General features: G+C 40.3%; 1 non-coding gene across 1 annotated transcript; it reads right to left on the reverse strand.

Moving 5' to 3' along the window:
• Positions 1-2684: 2684 nt before the first annotated feature.
• LOC118632869 lies at positions 2685-2787 on the reverse strand. Its single transcript, XR_004960117.1, has one exon. It is a non-coding gene; the product is annotated as a U6 spliceosomal RNA (small nuclear RNA).
• Between the last annotated feature and the right edge of the window lie 281 nt (positions 2788-3068).

Below are 3068 nucleotides of genomic sequence, written 5' to 3' on the forward strand. Positions count from 1 at the left end.
AGGAAAAAGAGAACAGGTGAAAACCCTTTTCCCATCCAGCTAATTCCCTTCCCTTACTCCCCCCTGGAATAGTGACAGCCAGGATTATGTTTTCAAGGCAGAAGATTGGCAGTGTCTTCCCTGAATATCAATGATAAGAACAATAGCTAATGTTTATTTAGTACTTACTATGTGCCAGGTAGAGTCTTATATACATTAACTCATTCTCACATTAACTCTATGACGTAAGCACTATTATCATCCTCACTTTACAGATAAAGAAACTAAGGCCCAGAGAGGTTAGGAATTTAGCAAATGAGTAGTAGACTCTGCATTTGAACCTAAGTAATCAGGCTCGGTCTTACTCTTACACTTGATCTTAGCCAAAAGGCCGAGAAGCGATCGGTCTATACTCTTAATAATTGCCTTACTGTCTCCTTTTTAGGAAAGACCTAAAGTTACTGACATCAAGAGTTTCCCACAAAACAGCCCACCCAGATTACTCTGCAATGAAACCTCCAGCTGAAAAGCACCCCCTCACACAGAACTTACAATTTCTTATTGCTCCTTTCTTTTTTTTTTTTTTTTTTTATCCTCACCCGAGGATACTTTTCCATTTTTTGCACAGATAGAGTGGGAGGGAGAGAGAGGAAGGGAGAGAGAGAAACATCGACGTGAAGGGACACATCGAGTGGCTGCCACCCGCACGACCAGCCAGGGCCGGGGACAAACTGCAACCGAAGTACGTGCCCTTAGCGGGAACCGAACCCGGGTCTCTCCGGACCGCAGGCCGACGCTCTAACCGCTGAGCCAAACTGGCCAGGGCTATTGCTCCTTTCTTAGATAGGAGCAGACAGTGAGGACCCCAGACTCTCCAGACATTGGAGGGAGATTTTTTGCCTTCTTTTATTTTAACCAACTTTGATAAATAATCTGAATAAAATAATATGCACCTAAATAACACTGTATTATATACCTGAAATTTGTTAAGAGAGTAATTGTAAATGTTTTCACCAGGAAAAAAAAAGGTGACTGTGAGGTTATGGATGTGTTAACTAACCTTGTTGTGGTAATCATTTAACAATATATGTGTATCAAATCATCACGTTGTTCATCTTAAACTTACACACTGTTATTTGTCAATTATATCTCAATATATCTGGGGGGAAATGCACCTATGTTAAGTGTATAGTTTGATGAGTTTTGACAAATGTGTATATCAGTGTAACACCACTACAATCACCATATAAAGCAATTAACATCCATCACGACAGGTAGCTACAAAAATCTTTTTTCCTTTTGCATTTCCTCGGAAACTATTAAGTTATTTAATATAAAATTTTTTAAATGTCCGGGTATAAGGACGCTTTAAAATTTTTTTATTAATAGTTTCTAGTTTTATGTGATCAGAGTGTTGTTTGTAAAATGTCCACCTCATAGAGCTTATAAAGTTTTTCTCATGCCCTGCTTTGTGATCAGTTTTTAAGATCGTTTTTTGAATACATGAAAAGGTGTATTCAGGGTAAAATATTTGACATATAACCATAAGATTGTCAATTTTAATGGCATCCTTTAACTCCTACCTGTTGCCTATGCAGCAATGAACTTCCTCTTTCCTGCTTCTTCTTCCATTTTTCAGTTGCATTATTTCTACTTTGTTGCAATATATTACATTTGTACATTGGTCTTCTACCCTCATTCTCACCTGTCTTTCAGTCTTTGACCTAAAGTTATCTATATTAAAATACTCACCATCAATCCTTTTGTGAAAAATTCCAAGTCATCTCCTGGTTGAATAAAGCTTAACCTCTAAGAGATTCCTCAAGAAAGGCCCTTATGCCCTGGCTGGTTTGGCTCAGCGGTTGGAGTGTTGGCCTGTGGACTAGAGAGTCCTGGGTTCGGTTCCCGCTAGAAGCACGTACCAAAAAAATAAAAAAAGAAAGGCCCTTAGTTCCTGTATGCTGAAAATGCTCTTTTGTTGTTGTTGTTCAGATAGAGTGGGGAGGGAGAGAGAGAGAGAGAAACATCGACGTGAAAGGGACACATCAAGTGGTTGCCACCCGCATGACCCAACCAGGGCCGGGACAAACTGCAACCGAGGTACATGCCCTTAGCGGGAACAGAACCTGAGTCTCTCTGGACCGCAGGCCGACGCCCTACCGCTGAGCCAAACTGGCCAGGGCTGAAAATGCTTTTTGTTGGTTTTGTTTTGTTTTTTGACACTTGAAAAGTAGTTAGGTTGCCTTGGATTATACTTTTTTTCATTCAGTTTCTAGAAAATGCTGCTCTATTTTTGCTTTGCTTGAGAAGTGTGATACTATCCTTATTCTTTTCCACTTGCAAATTTTAAGTCTTTTTTTTGCCTGGAGGCTTTCAGAATTTATTTCCTTATCTTTAAAGTCTGACAGTTTTGCCCAGATATATCTCAGATTTAATCATTTCAGGTTGATTTTCCCAGGTACTTGATAGGTTTTATCAAAATGTAGATTCAGGTTTTCAGTTGTTCCTGAAAATGTTTTTTGAATTATAGTTTTTAATGTTCCTTTTTTTAAAAATAAATTTGAGAGAGAATTTGTTGTTCCACTTATTTATGCATTCGTTGGTTGATTCTTATATGTGCCCTAACCGGCAAGTGAACCCGCAACCTTGGCATATCAGGACGAGGCTCTAACCAACTGAGCTACCCAGGCAGGGCTTTAAAAAAAAAAAAAATAGAATGCTTCACAAATTTGCATGTCATCCTTGCACAGGGGCCAAGCTAATCTCTGTATCATTCCAATTTTACTCTATGTGCTGCTGCCGAAGCAAACTTACATGTTAGTTCTGTTCCATTTGTTTTCTTTTTTTTTTTTTTTTTTATCCTCACCCGAGGACATTTTTCGATATTTTGTTCAGATAGAGTGGGAGGGGGAGAGAGAGAGAGAGAGAGAGAGAAACATCGACGTGAAAGGGACACATCGAGTGGCTGCCACCCACACGACCCAACCAGGGCCGGGGACAAACTGCAACCGAGGTACGTGCCTTTGGCAGGAACCGAACCCGGGTCTCTCCAGACCGCAGGCCGACGCTCTAACCGCTGAGCCAAACCG

This window comes from Molossus molossus, unplaced genomic scaffold (genome assembly GCF_014108415.1).
Source record: "Molossus molossus isolate mMolMol1 unplaced genomic scaffold, mMolMol1.p scaffold_m16_p_17, whole genome shotgun sequence".
Lineage (NCBI taxonomy): Eukaryota > Metazoa > Chordata > Mammalia > Chiroptera > Molossidae > Molossus > Molossus molossus.